Here is a 21,910-nt window from a genome sequence, read left to right as displayed (position 1 = left end):
AAAACTTGTAGAATATTAATTAATGATAGAAAAACTGCTTTACCACAAGGGATGAGTACGCGCAAACATCGCTACTGGATTAAATTATAAAAAATAAAACGGGAAGAATTTGAGAACTTAATAATGATTGCATAGAATATTCCATTTAATACTTAGAAAGAGTTCTCGTCTTAGTATATATCGTACGCAAAATTAAATACGTAGACCATAGGTCAGTGGATTTTATTCTTGTGGCGTCACAATCAAATTCATTAATTCGTGCGCAATCATGTTTACATGTACGTGGTGTCTATTACTAGCCCCAAAGGTGCCGATACAAATGCCTGTGGGAGGAGTGATTATGGTACTTATTCAGGAGGCTATAATACTCAGAAGGTACAGTGTTTAATGGTTTAATGGTGTCAGAAGATAAGCCCTAATTTAATGGTAATATCTGTGTAACAGCGTCATTAGCTATTTAAACGGCTTGCTGTCAACCCTTGAACCTCACCCCGGCCTTATGTGCGTAACTTACTCCAAACTAATTCTCTGTTAATTACCTAGAGAATATTAGTATAAAATAAGTTATTTATTGTATAATAAAAATGAATTACTATTTTATCTGCTTGTAAGAAACGTTTTCAAATAGCGAAGATATAATCAAATAGAAAAGATAATAATTTGATACTGTTTTAGTATACTCAGATTTGATTTGTTTGTTTTAAATAATGTGTTAATTTTAACCCTTCCTATAAAATAAAATTAATAGCATTACAAATTTGGAAATGCCATAGTTTTAAATCAATTTAAAATCATTGTTCGTTGCGAATATAAAAAGGACATTTGGTAAAAGAGCATTTAAAGTTTTACATAATCATTTAATGATCTCCACAGCTAATTGATATTCGCTGAATTTATCCGAACATTTTCCATATTTGTGTGATACAAAAAATCAATAGTATTATGTTTCGATATCGAAAATCCGATCTCTTTCTTAGGTAAATAACTAACGTAACACATAGTTACAATTTAGAGTAAACAAATCATACCAAAGTGTTGTAACTCGCGTAGGCTAAATCTGAAACTTCCCTTTTGTTGTTTACGAAACATTGCGCATGATAATATTCAGAACCACTGCAATAAGTGAGAAACGTTTATAATGTATAACTATAGAACTAATTGTCTAATACACGTGTCCGTTAAACTTTGGTGCTGCTTTCAAAATGTCTGTAGTAATGGCTTTAACTAACTAAGTAAAATGATTTTTAGATTCTAGTTTCTTAATTTTAGTACACGTCTGGAGTTTATTTTTATTAGAAACATCTTATAATTATTTAAACCTATATCTTATATATTAATGTTTTAAGTTTCCTTTATACGCCATATTTTAGCCCCTTTATTACATTAATCATTATTGAAATAGGTTTGTACGTATTTTAAGTCAGCAACAAAAAAATAATAATGATAAAAAATACCGCGCATACAGTGTTCGATTTTTGCCATGTTATTATCAAACCAGTATTAAAAACTGTTTTCAAAATGTTTTACCAATAGTCGTCGCTATAACTTATACATAAAAACAGATACATACAAGAACACGGACTCGAAAACTGATATATCAACTTTTAAGTATTTTAAAATGTTTCGGTAGATCCGTTGGCTTGGCTGTGGACAGGTGCGAGATTAAAACAGCAGATTATGTTATTTTGTCAAGGCCGCTATTATCGCTGTTGTTATCAGCTGAGCAACGGCAGTCAATCAAAATAGAACTTTCTTTCTGTGCATTACTATACTGTATATTTTAATTCAGTTTTCTTGTTCCTTTTTTTTAAATTATGAAGACACTCAGTGCTGAAACGTCGGAACGTCAGTTGCATCATAGAAAAGCGTAAACAGAGAGTAATTGTTGAAATGTTCCATTCGTTATCATCATTACAACACTTGTAAATGCGTTACAAGTTAATCATCATTAAATAAACTATTCATTATTTTATTAATATTTCTGTAAGTATTCAGAAGCTGTCAATAGGTAGGATAATTTCTGGTTCAAACTAATTATATTTCCAACGCCACAGCTGAGTTTGCCTTGATGCTCCGTTGAAAATATAAATATATACATCTTAGAAACCTACTTCTATCAAAAAGCGTTCACTTCTTGTAGCGTCCTTTTCATGTAAATCCGTTTTAGATATTTCTAATTCCAAATAGAGTTCACCTAATTGTTACAAAGAGGAAAAATATCTTCTTACGTAGGTCTAAGAAGCCTACTTCGGTTCTGTCTACTCCTGACCTTATAAAATCACTTACAATACCACAGTTCAGTTTGTCTTACTGTCCTGATGAAAACTGACATACGTATGTAGCTCTCAGAGATCTACTTTGGTAAAAAAGCAACTAATCACGGTTCTTGTAATTAACTTTTGGTCCAAGGTATTACCAGTGCCATGGTCTGGTTTTACCAGGAGGGGTGGCAAACTGGCGCCCAACGCGGGGCCCCTTGTGTTAGCACCTGACTTTCACAGAATATAAAATTGTATTGAACTTGTAGTGTAAATATTTTTGAAAGATAGTATTTAGTATTTTTGTTGTTTGTTAGTATTGGGAAACACTGGTAATGTCTTGTTAATGGTTATGTGTTAAATTTTGCTAGTGTTCATGATCTTAAGTTAAATATTGGAAAAATACCTCTTTGCGAAACATAAAATAAATAATTTTGTTTTGGATTTGAACTTTCCCCGGTATGACAAACTGAGGATGATGTGAACTTACATAATCGTTGGTTGCATTCTAGTGTTGTTATTTGGTTGGAAAGAACTGCATTTTTAGGATTGGCTAAAATTAGTGCGAGGTGATATTTCCATGTGGGCTGTATGAATTATTCTGGTTATCTGGTGAATTTTTAGTATCCTACCTCACGATGAATGCGTATCATCTTCGTAAGACTGAGGTTATCTACGAATTTAAAATTAGGAATGTTGATACCGATGGCAACGCTAATGAACTGAGGAAGCGTCTGACTCAATGTTTTTCGGCTGATACCCAGGTTGATGAAACCGTTGTAAACTCTTTGGATGCCGATGCGGAATTGGAGGAATGCGAAGGGAAGTACCAGGACCTATCTTCGCTAGTGAGTGATTACGAAGGCACGAATAATGACAACGAGTTTCATCGTATTGTGGCTCGTCTTTGGCATTTGTATCTCCGAGTGGAGAGAATTCCGATTGGGGCATCTTCCGATAATGAGCAATCGGAAAGTAAGGAAAAGTTGCTGAGTAGAAGTAAGGAGCTATTGGATTCTTTTAGAGGGACTTCTGATTCGAAGAACCAACCGGATCCCAGGACATCGGCAGGTGGTTTTCAACAGCTTCAACTACCAGAGGATGGAGCGCAAGAAACTAATTTTGAACTGCCCAAAACTTTAGAGTTGGCATTTAAACCAAATAAAACCACTGAAGACGACGAGAACCTGGCGACAGAAAGGAAACTTCTAGAGGAATGGCGGAATAGGGAAGAAAGAAAACTACAACAGGAAAGGCGTCACCAAGAGGAATGGCTCCAAAAGGAAGAGAGAAAACTACAAGAAGAAAGAAGAAAACAGGAGGCAAGATGGAAACAAGAAGAAGGACGACTGCAAGAAGCCCGAAGACAGCAAGAAGAGAAATGGAAGTTAGAAGAACTGCGACTTCGAAGACCTCAGCAGAGAACAGAAGAAAGAATCCCGCACGAGGAATTGAGAGGTCAAGAAAGAAGAGGACCTCCAGAGGACGACTACCTTCCCAGATTTTCACTAACTCGAAACGACACAGGCGCTAGTTCCCGGCCCAGATATGTCCCAGTCTACAAGTGGGGGCTAAAGTTTGACAACTCCGGACCAAGTATCGCTGCATTTCTTGAGAGAGTAGAAGAACTTCGTCGGGCAAGAGGAGTCACACATCAAGAGCTATATGAGTCTGCGGTTGATTTATTTGCCGGATCAGCGCTTGTCTGGTACCGTGCTGCGTCTATTCGGATTCAGTCATGGCATCAGTTGACGAGGGAGCTCAAATAAGTCTTTCAGCCTGCGGATTATGACATAAGACTTCATCAGGAAATCTTTAATCGGCTGCAGGGAGATAATGAACCGATAGATCTGTATATAGCCGCTATGGAGGGTTTATATGGAAGATTAGCAGTAGCTGTTCCTGAACCTACTCGCTTAGCACAGATCTATAATAACCTGCACCCTCAGCTACAAGATCGATTGGCACTTTGCAGCATTCACACTCTTGTACAGTTGAGATCCATGGGACGTAGAGCCGAAGCGGGCCGACTAAGTATGGTTAGAATAAGGCCCGCAACTACAAGGGAACCCCAACTTGAACCGGACCTTGCTTATCACGATCAGAACCACCCACGAAAACCTTTATCCGGACGTGTGTCCAGCGTACAGTCTGCAAATTCAGACCGCCAGGACCCTGTCTGCTGGAATTGTAGAGATAAGGGCCACCGCTTCAGGTTTTGTAGTAAACCAAAACGAAGGTTTTGTTTTGGTTGTGGAAAGGAGGACGTATTTAAACGACACTGTGTAAAATGCTGCTCAAAAAACGGGCAAGGCAAGGGGTCAGAAAGGTGGTAGGTGGTTCTGGCTCCTTGGATACTGAGACCATCCCAGCCATAAAGTATGTCATTCATAGCCAACAAGAAGACCATAGGCCTTATTTGAAAGTGAGGGTGTTTGGCCGTGAAGTTACCGCCCTCTTAGACTCGGGAGCTTCCCAAACGTTTTTAGGTGGACATGGAATGTGTATTTTGAATCAGTTTCCCGCTCGCTTTCAGAGTGCCAGTGGACGTTTTGAAGAAACAGCCGACTCAACACGCCATGAGGTCCAGGGCTTTGTCAATCTACCCATCACTTTACAGGGCCGTACTAAAAGTCTAAAGGTTTGCATTGTACCATCACTGCAGCATACCTTAATCCTAGGCATCGACTTCTGGGAAATAATGCACATTGTTGCGGATATGCGCAATCGGAAGTGGGACTTTGCAACGAAGAGTGTGGATTTATTTTGTGGTTATGTTGAGGGAATCACATCGGAAGACAATCTAACTCTAGCAGAGAGAAAACGGCTACAAGATCTTCTCGAGGAGCATTTCGAGGATGAGCCATCAACATTGGGTAGAACAGACCGTGTGAAGCACGTCATCGACACTGGGGGTGTGCCACCAATCAAACAGCGGTACTACAATGTATCCCCTGCTCGTCAAAAACTCATCAATGAGGAGCTAGACCGCATGTTGCAGTTAGGGGTTGTAGAGCCTTCACAAAGCGCCTGGTCCTCGCCAATTATGTTACTGGATAAACCTGATGGCAGTAAAAGGTTTGTTGTGGACTTCAGGGCGGTGAATGCAGTGAGCCGAAAAGACGCCTACCCTCTACCACAGGTGACCGCTATCCTGGATAGACTGAGGGACGCTCGATTCTTATCTAGCCTGGACATTAAGAGCGCCTATTGGCAAATTGAACTAGACGAGGCAAGTAAGGAGAAGACCGCGTTTGCAATACCGGGTCGTGGCTTATACCAGTTCGTCAAGATGCCCTTTGGTCTGTGCGGAGCTCCCGCAACATGGCAGCGCTTCGTTGACACAGTCTTGGGACCAGAGCTGGAGCCGAATGTCTTCGTCTATCTAGACGACATTATAGTTGTGACATCTACATTTGAGTCCCATCTGAAAACCTTGAAAGAGATATTTAGAAGAGTTCGTGAAGCAAAGCTCACCCTCAATAGAGAAAAGTGCAAGTTTTGCAGGAGAGAACTGAAGTACCTGGGCTACATTGTCAGTGGGGAGGGTTTGCGAGTCGACCCTGAAAAGGTAAAGGCGATTGTGGATATCCCAATCCCCCGGAACCAAAAGGAGGTTCGTCAATTTACTGGAATGGCCTCGTGGTACAGACGCTTCATTCCCAACTTCGCGTCACGTATGACTCCTTTGACTTCCTTACTGAAACGGAGAAATCAGTTCGAATGGACTCCAGAAGCCGAGATGGCCTTCCAGGACGTAAAATCCTGCCTGATTAGCGCTCCAATATTATCCTGTCCAGACTTTTCGAAGCCTTTCACAATCTCCTGTGACGCCTCAGGCGTGGGGATCGGCGCTGTTCTTAGCCAAGACAGTGAGCAAGGAGAAAGTGTTGTTGCCTATGCCAGCCGCACATTAACTCGGCAAGAGCAGAACTTCTCGGCCACTGAAAGGGAGTGCCTTGCGGTGATCTTTGCTGTGGAGAAATTCCGGCCTTACGTGGAAGGAACCAGGTTCACGGTCGTGACAGACCACTATAGTTTGCTTTGGCTAAGTAACTTGAAGGACCCGACAGGACGTCTGGCTCGTTGGGCTTTGCGATTGCAGCCCTATGATTTTCACCTAGTACACCGTAAGGGGCAAGAGAACGTTGTGCCAGATCTTCTCTCTCGGACCACTCCACCGATATCGACTGAACCCTCTCATCCAGACGTGATTCATTGTGACTTGATTGAGATACCAGCTACAATACAGGACCAGTGGTACAAAGGAATGTTGGAAAAGGTTAAAATGGGCCCTCAAAAATATTGTCAGTGGCGAACTCAGGAGGAGAAACTGTGGAAGAATGTGAGCACACTGGAACCCTCGCTTCACCAGGATAACTGGAGATTGGTACTCCCAAAAGATCTCAGATCCCAGGCCTTGTTCGAATGCCACGATACTCCAACTGCTGGACATCAAGGTGTGTCAAAGACCTATAAACGTATCCAACAGCTGTACTATTGGCCAAAAATGCGGAAGGATGTAGCCACTTATGTTTCAAAATGTGCTGTATGTCAACGGACTAAGTACGACCAACAACTCCCTGCGGGCGTTATGGGCAGGAGACGTGCAGTTGATTCTCCATGGCAGATGATCGCTGCAGACCTGATTGGCCCTCTGCCACGATCAGTAAGAGGCTTTAAGTACCTGTTGGTTATTACTGACACGTTTACTAAGTACTCAGTCCTACGACCTCTCCGAGCTGCTACGGCAAGGCTCGTGTCTCAACACCTGGAAGAGGACATCTTTATGGTTTACGGAGTACCACGGTACTTCATATGTGATAACGGGTGTGAGTTCATCGGGAAACCAGTGAAGGACCTTGCCAGTCAGTACAATGTCAAGATACTACTGAACGCAAGTCGATACCCACAGGCGAACCCGGCAGAGAGGGTTAATCGGGATATCGTTGCTATGTTGCGAGCTTATGTAACAGACAACCACCGAGAATGGGACAAATTCATTCCAAAAATAGGTTTTACACTCCGCACCGCGCATCATGAGGTGACACAGCATTCACCCGCGTTTTTGAACTTTGGGCGAGAACTCGCTACGTCGGGAGACGGATATGAAGTTCTTAACGATGGTTCGGGTGTACCCTCTACCGAGGATTGTGGTCCCTTTAGTGAGAAACTACGAGAGCTTAAGGACATATTCCAAGAGGTTTCAGAGAGACTGAAAACAGCCCATGAAAAAAATGCTAAACGCTATAACCTGCGCAGACGACCTGTGACTTATAGAGTGGGAGACGTCGTCTTGAAAAGAAACTTTGTACAGTATGATGCTACTAACTACTTTGCAGCCAAACTAGCACCACGCTATGTTGGACCCTACGTAATAGTTGAACAGGTATCTCCTCTGATCTATAAGCTGGCGGACATGGACGGCAAGAAGATAGGCCAGTGGCATGTGTCGGACTTTAAGAAATTTCGGCAGTGAAGAAAATTTGGGAAATTTTCTGCCGGATGGGGGGTGTTTGTGACGTGTACTTTTCTGTTTTACCTGAGCAATTGTTATGTAGAACTGATCACTCTACATAACGAAATTTTACATCCAAATGAAGAAGCGCGCATTCATTGTTGCTGCAATAACAGAACGGTCACTGATTAGACGCCAATCAGCTGTTCAAATAAAGGAGTTAGGCTAAGGTGAGCCATTACCATGCCATTGATATTTTGTCGCTTGCGTATGTCAGTTAGTAAAAATTCAGTATAATAATTTTGTCTTTACAGAATTAAATATCTACGGTAAACTAAGCCTTGGGCCTCGTAGTAAGATTGTCAAGTCCTGTCGATAAACGTAGGAAATTAATACGTTATCTGTAATAAATTAATACTAATATAGTCTTTTAATAGTTCACGGAGATAAATAGTTGTAAATACGTGTTCATAGTGTCAAATACTGTAACCACAAATTGTTTCTGTAAATTGTACATAATTAGGCCGAGATATTATCTCGTAACAATTGCATCGTCTCTCATAAATTTCCTTACTAAACTTGTTAACTGTTCTATAAATAATTGAATCGGTAACTTTATGTCCTAATGTTTATATATTATTTAGTTTTACTCAGAATAATGTAAAGGCCGTTGTCATGAAATTTATACCTACCATTGCCGTGAAAGTGCATACATTAATGCATTATGTTAATACTTCAATACACTTTACTATAATTATTGTAATTAATTAGTTTAAGTAAGAACAAACGTAATTAATTTTTTCTGTGTCAGAATAATTATGCTTTGTGTTTAAGACCAATATTGTATATCATTGTAATTGGCAGATTCTGCGCTTTTTTAATGTACTTATGTTTATACATTAAACGTTTCTTTACATTTTACTGGCCGCTGTAAGCTAAATACGAGTATGTTAGACACACCAACAATAGTGACAGATGTTGCTGTTTTAGTCAGCTGGTTTCTTTTAAGTTAAGTTTGACATTGTTTTCATGATTGATTATAAGTAGTGTTTACTGATTTCAATGAGCCGCAGAAAATGAATAAAACTGACTTTATAAAATTAAAGTTTCAATATTGGATTGCACGGACGATACAATCGACGGCTCGTGTGTGTGTTTTGGGTCCGCCCAGTTGGTGAGTAGACTTTACACTACTTATTCCATCGTGCTCCCCTGGGAGGTCGGACTAACTCCGTCAATGTCATTGTGGAGCCTCTACCTATCGGACTAGGCCTGAATAACTGCATCAGGGTGGATCCAGTTCCGAACTTTGACAAATGGGACTCAACTTTAATTTAATGTCTAGCCATTATGTATTCATGTGAATTATTGTTTTGTAATTTTGTAGTTCAGGAATATGGTCATCATGATTTTGGCCACTGTAATTTTGTATTAGTAATCGGAGCGCTCCTACCGTAATAATTTTTAGTATATTTATTTCAATTGGACAACGAGTTAAGTTTAAGTTAAGTTAAATAAATATTTGTTTATTTAGTTTAAGACCTTAGCACTGTGAGAGAAATAGGCAATACAGAATGAAATATGTGAAATATTGGTTTTAATTTCTAATTGCCTGATATTTAATTAGAGACCATGCAACTTACTATTAGAAAATAATCAACCGAAATCTGTGGCTAATTTAAGTACCTAAGGCTTAGTGTCGTAAACCTAATAGTTCTTGCGTGCATGGTAGTGGTCTCGATTGAGCATACCTGAGGGCAGGAAACTGTTCCTTGTTGGAGACCTGCGACTATCACACCCCATCAACAAGGTGGCGCCCTTATTACCGAGCAAACCGTAACCATCTGGGTATCCGTCAATCTTAGTAGTCCTCTGTCACTGCGCAAGAACTTGGTTGTCCTGGCGCTCTACCAATACTCACGCCCTTCTCCACTGAGCGAGGCCGACAATATTGCTAACCCGCGAGGAGGGGTGGCATTCTTCCTTGTTTCCCTATGAAGAATATATACATAAACAAGTAGGATATACAAGGCTTTTACGGCCTATATGGAAATCCTACCTACTTCCGTTATAAAGAGGAAATTCTTATTAAGTTGCACCAAAATAAAAGTTTATGTAATTTTGCGTTAAGAAATCAAAATTATTTGGGGCTATAGCGTGGTAAAGATGATACTGTTGATACATTTTAGTGTTCGTTCATCTTTTTTCTTATTAATCTTTCAAAATACCACATAAAAATGTCAAGGAAGCTTAACAGTTTGGAATTCCGTATGTGAAAACGATTACAAATATGTTAATTAAACTTGGTTATATAACAGTGTTTATATAATGCTTTCAATGTTGTAAATATTTTTAATTCGTAACCCGTGCAATCTGGATTAAAGGTTAGATATTAAGTTTTTAAATTCATAGTTTATAACATTTAAATGTGAACAGATGTTTCAGCCAATTCGTCGAACTCCAGCTGAAAGTATGAACAGCTATAGTTCACATACTAGTGTCAGTTAATTTTTGATTATGAAACATGAACACTACCATTTTCAGTATGCCAAAATGTTCTTCAATCTTTCTCTTCATTTAATCCTTCCTCGGATATTCATGAATATTTTACAAAAAGAATTCGGTGAATGAGCCGTTTTCAGGGTTAACTGTTAACAACACGTTTTGCGATTCATTTCTGTGTATATAAAGTATATAAAACATTTACAGTTACGTTCAATGAAGTACTACTCCATGTAAACAGTGCTGTTCGTTTGTAAATACAAAAATTCGGAAAAAATATGGATCTTACCAATCATGCATTATTTTATTTATTGTCTTCTTTACATATTTTTTTAGAAGAATCTATAATTTAAACCTATTTCATAATATTGTATGGGATGGAAAAAACAAACATATTTTAAGTGTACTTTAGAATATTTAGTTCCAATTTTATTTTAGAAACGATTTCAGTTAATATCAATGATGGAGAATAACGCTCTAGTTGTATCTTTTCATTTTGCGCGAGTTTGAAGTTCCTAAACCTTCTGATGTACTTACATGTCACATTCAATTATATTATTTGCATTTGTCAGCTTGGCTTCTAAGAAACAAGGAAATGCTCTTTGTGTACCGACATGCGAGAAAAGTAACGTCTTTCGCAGAATAAATGAACTGTTTTTGTATAGTAAAAATTACGGTAGTAAGTTATTTAGAGGTTTATTTTTAAACGTGTTTTACATGGTTTGGTTTGGAGTGATACTGTATTCATGACCGTCGATCTACAATAATGTAACGTACACGATTTCATGTGATCTTACAACATATATTTGGAGTTCATTGCGGATCAGGTAAAATGCTCTGTTAAAAACAGTTATCAATCCATCTACAACATAAAATTTTTTTCCCATAAGCTTTAACTGTAAATAAAAATAAAATCTTCGAAAAACTATCTCAGAAAAAAGTTATTACTTACAACCGTAAAATGTATAGAATTTTAAACACATTTAACGTTTTATTAAAATTTTTTGCGTACGTAATTATAAAATCCTCATTATTCGAAGCTTATGTTGTTATAAGTAAAGAAACACGAAAATTTGATTTGTATTCCACAATACAAGAAAGAATAAGGCATAAAACTTTATATTTTTCTAGGTATAATTTAGTTTGAATAGTTGTGAATAGTCACCTAAATATGTTGTGAATAGTTTCATTGCAGAACTATGATGGCTTATTTCAAACGCAGGAAAGCCTCATTCACGCGGGTCACGTTATGCTGGTATTAAACTCCACACAATGCTGTATTCTGAGGTTCCATTCACCAACACCTTTTGTTGTCCTTATTGCAGGCCGTCAGGTCTCCTTTCACTCTGATTGTTGGGCTTGCATATTCTGCCATAAAGGGAAAATAAATATGAATAAATTATAACTGTTTTGACATTAATTTGTTAAATTTCCCACGTTCTGTTATGTTTAAAGATCTAAGTAGTTAATTAAAATAAGAAAAGTAAAACGTAAGATTTAGTATAATACTGAAATATAAACAATAATCTTAACCAAATTATATTGACATTGATTTGCGATAAATATTCATCCTGATCATGAATAATGCAACAAAGAATAACGTGCAAAGTTTGAAGTGAATAAACTGTCACCTTTGACTACACGCTTTGAATACTACACGCTGATCTTGTTGAGAATTGCTGTCGTTTTGAATTTAAAATAAACGTTTAATAGTGTCAATGATTTAGGTAGAAGTATTAAGACATGTGTAATAGAATTTAAAAGTTGTGTAGGAATAGATATTGTGTGACTTATTATTTAAACCAAGCTTTCTTAAGACCCACATTTAAAGAATAATCAGTGTTATTAGTCTTCCGTGTAGTTTTTATTAATAATGCTCTACTGGTCGAATTTATCTGATCAACTTGAAGGATAAATTGGATTTTAATAGTTTGACGAATTAAAAATAAAAAGTTCATATGTTCTTGAAAATTCTGTTGACACAGTATATCAAGCAAGAGGTTGTAATTGTCTTTCAAAGTTAGATTTTATTATAGCGATGTTAATGTAAATAACATAAAAATTATAAACCCAGTCAGTAAAACTTATGTAAATTAGAAGCAATTATTTTATAATAAAAAGAGAGTATATATTGTGGAAAAGTATATAAAGTTCCACCCAGAACCAAAAAGAGCGTGATTATAACGAGGCGGGCGCTTGAGTGTTTTGTGTCGCTACGGGGGTGACAGAAGGCGGCCGCGGGTTTGTGCTGGGGCTGGAGGAAACGTTAAATTAAACAAATTAGTTTGTAGTTCTCTTTGATTACTTCTTGGGGCAAGACATGGATTCCATGGGTTAAAAGGCTTCTGTGAGAAGACGCTTTGAGAAACAAACGATAAAACTATGTAAAAAACTTTCGTATGTCGTAAAACGCCCAGTTTAAATTGTTCTATACGTCGAAAGTAATAGATTAGTTATAATTTTTTTACTCGTTAGTTTGTTTATAATCATTAAGTATCCTTACACAACAACAGGGACATAGCTGCTGAAGCTTTATATTATATTACGGCACAACTGTTGTGTATATTGATTGATTAACTGGCTTAAACTGAGGTATGTTATGTGGGGATTATAGTGCCTAAGATCTGGTATACCTTATAATGTATTACGTATACCATAATATTATAAACCTATTGTATTGAAATTTTGAGGAAAAGTAAGAAAGTAAATATATTTAACACTGAAAGATAATAAGGAATCTACGATTTGCATCTTTATCCACCTTATTAGGTGCTAAGTGTCCCGTTTTAAGTCAGGTTCTATAATATGTGGCCTCCAATAACTGATTTGAATAACAACGATATATAACCATAAAAATCGATACAAATACAAACAACTTCCAAATATAATACAACTTTGGCTCCACTTTGTCCACTGTGTGCTTGGAATAACCGTTTTCGTAAGTTTTCCTCGCTTCTATATTAACAACTGCCTAATAACAGTCTAAAGTTCGAGCAAATCTTTAGTTGTTACTGAAATTTATCTTCAACTCAGATCGTATGCTCTAGACGCGGTAGTGTATTTTAAATTGAGTAGCACTGTATAGCACTGACTAGGGCATGATAATGAGCTTTAATCGCCTGGTAATTACAATACATTATAAAGGAGTATTACATATTTAATTACACCGTAATTACAACAATAGCACTGTCAGCCATATAATCACTTAACGTACTTTAAGTCGTGTAAACTGCTAACATTAGTTGTAACCACTGTCTTAGTCTGGGTCTTTCCTCCACAAACCGTAGATTAGTGGTTCGCCTCTTACCTTTGTACATTCCACGGCTATAATACCTAGTTTCGAGAAAAGATTATGAATTCTCAAGTTTTCAGACAACATAGGGTGGTCCGCACATTAAACAATGTATGAAGTAAAACAAGACTTTTAGATTAATCTCAGCCAATCTATAATCTACCAGTATTTGAACTCTTTTAAAACATTTTAAAAAGCCCAGAACTGCGAATTGACTAAAAACAATAACTACGTACCTTCGTAAACCAGTTCAGTCTGTAGTCATACACTAATATAGTTTAGATTTTTACCACTTTTAACATTTTAGTTTTTAATTATTTATTTCTTGTGTTTCTACTGTGTTCGTGAATTTTTAAACTATGACAACAAGAGATGAATAATCCTCGCTTTTAATATTTATTCACACCGACACCAGAATACAACTTCAAAAAAATAGAAACTATAGTAGTACATGGTTGCAAATTGAAATGTTTGACGAAAGTACGTAGTTAGTTATTACTATAGTCTATGAATTAGTATTATCTTCCATTATGGTGAATTTTGTAAGTATAATTGATGCATAGAGCATATTGATGAAAAAGAGTCAGGAAACTTCCCTTGAGACACTTGGGACTTCTAACAGACTGTCCTAACTTAATAAATAAATCTTTAGCACCTGAAAGGAGGAGGATATTTGCTATGGTTAGACGAGTCTAGACTGAGAAAACGAAAAATTGCTTTTGTTAAAAGTTAGTAAGATATTTCTCACAAAATTTTATGGAGAGCTTGTATTTAATGTAAAATACAAGCTAACTTCAAGCTAAAAAATCATCGACCTCTGCAATACATTTGCATACTAACTTTCGGATATAAGTTAAGAATTTTCTGTAAAACTTCTTTCAAGTTTAAACCTATCATTCTGTCAGTTAACACATATTTTTCTTATTAATTGGTTTTAATTGTCCTATTCGTATTGTGTATTTTCTTGTGTTGGTGGATGTAAAAATTTGTCCATATATATGAACATAGTCTAATTGCTAACTTGTTACAATATGAAACCATGGATTTTATTAGTATGAGTGAATTTGAATTTTAACACCTTTATAGCAGAATCTGCTACTATATAACCATTCACAAACCTTTTGATTTACACCTATGAAACAGAATTATATAACATACCTAAAAACGAGACACTTATTCTTACAACTACGAGTTTTAACACGAATGATAACTATAGGGCTGGAGGAGTTGCTATCCAATCATACTTTAATTAAATTAAATTGTCAAAAATAAAATTTAATTCTACTGACATTATTGAGCTTTTATTTAAAATTTTTATGGCAGTGCATGCATGGTTTTATAGTTTGGCAGTGTTTAAATTACAGCAAAAGTCCACAGAACTATTTGTATTTGAGCACAGTAAAATATATTATGACGGTAAAAGCGAGATATTTCAATTTCAACTTTTTTTATAGATTTGTAAAGAGTCTATAAACTAAATATTCATAAAATATATTAGTTAATAACATAGGATATTTTATTTATTTTGCAGTACAAATGCACAGGTAACGTTCCTCCTCTGGTGTCATTAGCTGGAACTAATCAGTTTGAAACGAAACGCATAATAAACATCTTTTAAAGAGACGTATGTTAAAAACATGTGTTATAGAAACACCAATTGACATATTTTATAAAGCTTTTATATAATGCTTTCATGTTGAGATGAGACAAAACCTTTACTCAGTGAAATGAAATGTATATTGCCACTACGTAGTAGCATGAATGGAATGATAATGCATCTGTACACATTGGATACATTATATTTAATACATGTTAGTTCTTCATAAAATTATAGTACAAGTGTTAAAGTGAATATCTCAAAGTTAAGTATGACAACACGTAAAATATTTAAACATTTTTACTTAAGATAATATTTAAAACTTTAAATCTGTAATTTTTGTAAACTTTTACACACATTGGAACGTAAAACGTACCCAAAAAAATGTTTAGTAACATATTGCTGATAAAAAGATCAACACACAAAGGCCAACCAAACTTAGTTTGTTATTCTGCTAAGACATTTTTATTTATAAACATAAAAAATTTTGTACTGCTTTTTAAGTAATTGCTCACTTCCTGGATTCAGTCAAATTTAGTAATTCTAATCAAAGACTCATAAAACCATTCTCACGTATTCTCCTTATATGTGGTAATATTTATAGGTAACAAATAAGATAACAATTTTATAACAATACAAGTAGAAGAAATAAAAGTTTACAAATTGTTAAACCCTCTACTTGAGTATGTACTGTATACATATTATAAGAAAAACACAATTTAAAATACCTCTTTAAGTAGAAAATATTAAAATTGGTAAACAATAATTTTATAAACTACCGGTACCTAAAATAAATATAAAAAAGGGTAGGAACACTAGATAACATTAACTTCGACTAGTCAACAAATGGCTCACCATAATATCCAGTGTGGAAGGCTCACAAACATTCAAATTAGCAAATATTAAAGGAAATATCCAAACAAACTGCCATTTTATTTGAGAATAAAACCTCACGGGCACATTATGATAGTATTTGAGCCTCATATAATAGACGATGGCATAATTGAGATGATCTTGAACAATTCCAAAAATTATCAAACTCTACAATATACTTCTACACTACATTTGGATAGAAAACTGACAAAACGTAAATCATAACAGCAAATAAAATACATTAATATTGCCCAAACTTGTAATAATCCACAGGACTCATAAAAGTCTGGTAAAAGGTTCGCAATTAAATAACTGTCTAGTTTTCAAACTTATCGGGAAAATGTTGCAACATACGCTAGGCATAATGTGATAGTCAACATCAATTCCATGCAGAATACATACAGATAAAGCCTACAAATTTAAGTGCCGACAATCTAAGGCCAAAAGAAACTCATGACGAGAGCATAGTATTGTAATTACTTATACTCGGTTTGCTTACTGCGATGATAAGAGGTAATTAATGTAAGAGGTAATATTTAATATTTAAGAGGTAGTTGGTTTTAAAACAGTAAAATAAAAACTTCAACATTATTGTATCATTGAATATGATTTGAGAATGCAATATTACTGAAATTCAAAACCTGAGGAAGAGGGCTGACACTAATTTTTTTACGTGTTATTTTGTTAAATTATCCTTCTATTGTTTCCTTAATTTTACTATAAGTACCGGTGCAGCTATACAAATTTTGAAGTTTCAATCTAGATGTGGAAAAACTTTCATTACAAAGAAAATCATTATTAACGCGTTGTAATATTTTAAGTAAAGCATTTTTCGATCTTATTTTCAAATTAGTAGAGTTTTTCATTATAACATTAAAACAAAGTAAAACCTATATTAATATCGATCAAATTGTACAGATTTATTAATATTCACACTAGTATAGAATTTACAACTAAGCAGATCGTAACTGGATTGTGATTGGGATCAGAATATCCATGTTCTGCTCTACTTACATCTAAGGTAACAAACCCTATAATGATGAGGTCAATGTTACTCCTGCCATCCAGTTGACGTTAAATTTTAAAATCATAAAATGTGGTAATCTTGTATACTTTTTATATAATATTACTGACATAATAATCCCTTTTATAATATGTATTGTTAATCTTGGAATATCTTCTGATCTCGGGTCTTAACTACAGAATACCCTGCATTACGTGAATGCGCATGCTCTCTTTGTATTTATTTAGCACTAACATAATGATCTCATTATGATATCCATAGGATATAACATAACTATCATTGTGAACTGAGAATTCCTTCCTCTGTAGCTTCGCACTTTTTTAATTTTCTTTCGTCCTTGAAATGTGATGTCTCCTGAAGCAAAAGTTTTAACACAGTCACAAGACGGAGTCTATCACAAGCAAGAGGCTGAATTCACTTTTCATAATATTCTTACCTTAAACAAACTACACGAATTCAGAAAATTGCCCTGGTCCTATTTCTTAGCGTCATAATAATTTTGAAATTTGTTGTAACTTATTTTATCACATAAATAAGTCCATATTCGATTCCTATTTCTTTAACTCCTTGCAAGTAACGTCTGTTCAGAATTAAAATTTTCCTTTCAACCCCTAATGCCAAGCCTATACACGCTAAGACTCTATAAAATGGGATGACTATATTGAACATTCTCCTGTGTATCTACCAAACATAAAATGTAACTACAGCATCCATATCACATACTCATGAGGAATAAAAAAAAACGTTTTCTTTATCAATATATATTTATTACAATTAATATATCTAATTATAGTTTGGACCTCGTTACTGTAGTTTGATTTATCAGGAATTAACATATCAACATTTTCTTAAAGCTAAACACTATTTTATCACTTTTATACTCGTCAGCATATTTTCAGTAGCATGTAACTCCATTTAAAACAATACTCTATCATGTGTAATTGCTAGTGATAACGGTTCAATTTTTTAATAGTAAAATAGCACTATAACTTATGTTGTTATAGATCACGTTTTTATTGGCAAAAATTCTCAGTAAATACGTGCTGAAACAGAAAACAATAAAATTGCTTAACTCTAACGACTACGATAAGTGAACACTAAAGAGGGAGACACTTGGAACAAATCCAAATCGCCCTGTATTCTTTTCTCACTTTCTTTCATTCCGTAAAACCCCCAATTTCCTTTTTAAATATAAACATTGCTATTATTTGAAATAAAACAATTTCAGTAATCGATTGCAAAAAAATCTTGTTTGATTTAATATTTATGCAAAATTAAAATGTGACTTTTTTGCTGCAACGGCGCTAAGCCATGATGCAGATGGTTGAAATTTGGTTGGTTGAAATGAACACGTGAAATATTTAGCAATAAAAGTTGCTTTGTTGACCATAGGATTTTTGGGGAATTCGTGAAAAAGGTAGAATAAACAGGATACAGTATATGAGGGTACTGCTTTTCTAGCTCTTAGAGTTAAGAATTAGAAGATTAGGAGTTCAGGTAAAAATGAGACATGAATCATGGGTGTAAGAATATTTTTAGAAGTCACAAGAGAAAGGACAAACCACGAGTGAGAGGACCTTTTAGGGCATAGTATTAAGGCTGCCCATCAAATGAATCTTGCTTCTCCGTCCTTACAGTAACAGTAGACATTTCTATTTCTCTTATCATATTTAAGGGTTTCTCTAATAACTCCATTATGTTGGGATCTAAGAAACATACTAGCTTTTTAAGTTTATCGTAAGAAAAGGTATGGCCTAAAAGATGTAGTACATGTTCTTCATTAATGTTTCATGCATATATTTTTATCTTGCATACATTTAATCAAAAATACTGTTTGAAATCGTAGTGGGAGAATAGCTAACTCTAGGGCAAAGTTATGTGCTTGTATCCAATCTTCCACAACAACTCTACCAAACATGCATTAAAATCCTTACCTAGTTCACAAAAAGTAACTGTGTAAGAAATGAGCCAGTTGCTACACTGAAAAGCAATTACATACACTAATAACACCACTACATTAACGTGTATACGGAAGGTCTAATAGTCTGAAAAACAAAAGGCAATTTGTATTTTATGAGTACAAAATATTGTGTACATATATATTGATTAATGTACCTAGAAAAGTTAAAATTACATTGGCTCAGTTTCTTGACCTCATTGGCTGACTGTTCCATTCACAGGCTTAAAAAAGTCACGAGTCAAAGCAAAAGCTGATAAATTTTGTTATCCTTCAGAAACAGGATGGTATTATAGTTCATGTGAATCTTCTATCATATTTTTGAAGACGTGCTTCATATTTAAGTTTTTTCATATTTATTACGAGGAGAATATTACTAAAGAACGACTTCAGTATAGCCCCTGAACCGAGAAAATAATAAACTATGAAGAATTTGAGATTTTTTTTAGGTAACCTGTAATCTTTTATAACTATGTGGTTGTTTAGTTAGTTTGACCTGCAAATCTCCTCAGGCAGGCACATACTTCAGAATACTTCTGCAATATTCTAAGAACTTGTCTTATTACCTTATATTTCGTAAATGGATTTTGTTGTATCATATTGGTTCCGTTTTGAGGAGCGCTTAAGCAATTTTTGTTGAGACGTGATGTTTTGATAACACAACCCATTTTGTAAAAAGTCTTGTATTCTGGATTGTTCGAATACCTGAGGGAAAGTGAAATATAATAATGCGCCAAATGTATTCAATATATATGACCTCAGTACTAAACACAGCGTTATTAGTTCATTAGTGAATTTAATCAACACCACTTGGCTCTAATAACGTTTATGAGCAGAGCACCTCACCAGTTATTGCTGAACCTCAAACTGTCGGCAGGGTTTGTAATATCTGACGTGTTATTACGAGTTTAACACAAATTTCTCCTTGACGTGATTGAACCAAGCGTACGTAAATGGGGTTGTGGTAAATGTTAAGTAATATTAATCTTGAATTCTTGATTCTGAATACACATCAACAACCGACCTAAAGCATTATTCAATATCTGTAAATTACAATATTAAGATTGTATTATCTCTCTCTCTCTCTCTCTCTCTCTCTCTCTCTCTCTCTATATATATATATATATATATATATATATATATATATATATATATAAATGAATGTTTGTGTGTTTGTCCTTTATGGAATCGTGAACTATTTTACCCATCATTATTAAAATTTGTATGTACATGTATTATTCCATGGAGAAGCTTTATATTGTATGCCCATTGATGTAACTTGCCACCAGGTAGTGCTGCAAACGTAAAAGTTTTGAAAGCGCCTGCAACTTATAAACTGCAAGCACGACACAGTTACGTGTATTAAGTAGCCAAAAACTATTTGAAGGCGCTAAGATGGTGTACATTTGTCTTAAAAATAAATTATTGATTGAACTTAAATCTTGATTAGAATACCACTTTATAATAAAGTACATGTATGGATACAAATATAAAAACATACACATTTGACAGATTTTCCTGATCGTGGCAACAAGGCCAAATCTACATCGGTGTTGTAAACATAATTCGCTTGAACCAGAAGTGTTCATACACGGGCAAAGCTTACGAAGAGCGTGCGAAGCCACGGGAAACAGCTAGTCTTCTATATATATAAAAATGAATGTTTGTGTGTTTGTCCTTTATAGACTCAGAAACTATTGGACCGATTTTGATGAAATTTTGTGTGTGTTTTCAGTGGAATTCGAGAATGGTTTAGATTCACAATTTGGTCCAATTTAAATAGTTTATTTAATTAATTTTTTATTTATAAATTGTTGTTTATGTTGGAGTGTTTTATATTGGATCCGACAGACTGCGCTACGACACGTAATACAAAGCGAACTGATACTTAACAGCTGTTAATACTTTCAGCTGAAGTTCATCAAAAAGGCAGAAACATTTGTTTCCATTTTAAATTTAGACAATTTTTATTGCGAAGTGCTTGATCAGTAATGAAATGCAAGTTGCATAGAAGACGTCATTGCCTAATTTTAAATTCAGATTGCACCAATGATCAATAAACTATCTAATGCAATGAAAATACTATTAAACGCTATTATGAAAACAACCTCATTGTACAAATACGTGAATGTTTGCACATAAGGTAATCGAATTTGGTTACATCGAAGGTAAATGAAAAGAGCCGAAAGAAGACACTTTATGATCGAAATCGAGTTTCTTTGATACATTTTCTTGAAGGCACACTCCTATATAATACTGGAAATATCTTAGACAGAAAATTAATTTTAACAGACCGAATTTGATTCTTTATAACCTAATTAGTTTACCGAGATTCATCCATATACATTAATTGTTCTGAATAACTTATACACACCTAGCAAAATTCACGAAAGATAGAGGCAGGAATATGGTACATACCTTCATAATGCGCCCAAGAGGCTCATGAAGGAACGACTATCAATTATCTCAGCAATGTTTAGAATGTGATAGAAAAAGAATAAGTGAATAAAGTGTACTGTTTTCAACGGGAAATTTCGTGCGAAGCCGCGGGCAGCTGCTAGTAAGGGATAAAATGAATTTAAAGAACTTTCTAGATATGTAATGGTATAATTTGTACTTTTCTGCTACCTGAGTTAACATTCTGAAATGTTCATTCAAACTGAAATGAAGCTTAATTACACTAATTTTTTTGACAAATAGGATACAATATATATTTAGAGATCATTTGTAATAATATTGTGAAAACCGATTAATTTAAATTAATGAAGACATACTCTAAGTGCACATACTTTGTTTGGAATATATTTTTGAAACCAGATCATGTTTTTAATATTTATGGATATTATTAGTGTGATGTTTTCAAAATAGATAGAATTGATTTGGATCTTTGGAACGTTCGTCTTGGAATTTTGTATTTAATTTAGCTGTTATACGTGGTTTATAAAATAT

The sequence above is a fragment of the Homalodisca vitripennis genome, chromosome 1 (assembly GCF_021130785.1).
Source record: "Homalodisca vitripennis isolate AUS2020 chromosome 1, UT_GWSS_2.1, whole genome shotgun sequence".
NCBI classification, from domain to species: domain Eukaryota; kingdom Metazoa; phylum Arthropoda; class Insecta; order Hemiptera; family Cicadellidae; genus Homalodisca; species Homalodisca vitripennis.
The sequence above is the reverse complement of the archived record's forward strand: the minus strand, read 5'-3'. Positions refer to the sequence as shown.